This window comes from Sinocyclocheilus rhinocerous, unplaced genomic scaffold (assembly GCF_001515625.1).
Source record: "Sinocyclocheilus rhinocerous isolate Xijiao unplaced genomic scaffold, SAMN03320098_v1.1 scaffold878, whole genome shotgun sequence".
Classification (NCBI taxonomy): Eukaryota; Metazoa; Chordata; class Actinopteri; order Cypriniformes; family Cyprinidae; genus Sinocyclocheilus; species Sinocyclocheilus rhinocerous.
In genome coordinates, this window is record NW_015664312.1 from 416,988 (window position 1) to 418,262 (window position 1,275).

The 1,275-nt window shown below is 32.0% G+C and overlaps 1 protein-coding gene across 1 annotated transcript in view; it reads right to left on the minus strand.

Moving 5' to 3' along the window:
• The window catches only part of LOC107730060 (two pore calcium channel protein 2-like), a 31,364-nt gene that overhangs the window by 14,189 nt on the left and 15,900 nt on the right, over positions 1-1,275 (minus strand). The window lies entirely within an intron of this gene.

A 1,275-nucleotide genomic window follows, 5' to 3' on the forward strand; every position in this document is an offset into this window, starting at 1 on the left:
TTCCCGCCCTTTTGTTTTTCAAATCTGTAACTGACAAAGCTCCTCCACATTACTGATTTTCTGTAGCTCAGTGATCCAATACAGACTGTCAACAAACTCTCAACAGGTTAATGGTTTCATTCTTAAAATTTAAATACAAATTTAACTTTAAAAATGTAACTGGTTTCCAAACAACTGTTTTTTTTTGGTCACATGTAAGTGTGTGCAGCTCTTCTAAGCTGTGGAAACCTCTCTCCTCTTCTCCACTAAGTAAGTAAAAGAGACAAAATTTATAATTCATATTGTTAGATTTTTTTTTAAATTATTACTTGGGTTTATGTATAAACATACCCAGTCACAAAAAATATTAAAACTATCCCATGACTTTATATCACTTTTTTCTTTTACGATTGTGAAGGGCTCATATACTGTCCATTTTTGCTTTTGGCCTTCATAAACATTATTGTTTTTACGCAAACACATGGACACACTGTAACTCTAAACTCAATTGTGTATTTCAGATGTATCACATCCCACAACCTCATCATCTGCAGAGAAAAATCGCTACTTTATCACACCAAATTGATGGACGTTAAGGCATCATATTGACTGGATTGTGATTGTTTCACTGAAAGTTGGTCTTCATCACATCTATTTTTTTTTATTATTTTGTATTTTACTTCTTCATGTTCAATGTCAATTGTCATTCATTAATGTATTCAGCTAATAACTGTTGTTAAGAGCACTGATAATTTTGCATGTCAATAAAAACATAATTCACACAACATGCTGCTGTTGTTATTATTGTTGTTGTTTTAATGTAAAACCCTAACCGAGGCTACACTCTAAAATGCCTCATTACTGATTTTCTGGAGCTCAGTGATCCAACCACAGACTGTCAACACACTCTCAACAGGTAAATAATTTCTTTCTTAAAATGTCTATAAATTCTAACTTTCAAATGCTAATTGGTTTCCTATGTCTTTTCTCTTTTTAGTTTAAGAGAGCATGTAAGTGTGACCAGCTCTATTCAGTTAAGGATACTCTCCTCTTCTTCACTAAGTAAGTAACAAAGAAATTGAATTTTTGGTCCATTTTGTTATAGTATGGTATGTTTAGTATGTTTGTTTATGCATAAACATACCCTATCCCTTGACTTTATATTACTTTTTTCCTTTTAACATTGTGAAGTGCTCACATATACTTTTGGCCTTCATAAACAATTGTTTTCACATAAACAAATGAAAGGAGACAAACTGTGTATCTAAACTCAATTGTGCATTTCAGATGCTGTCA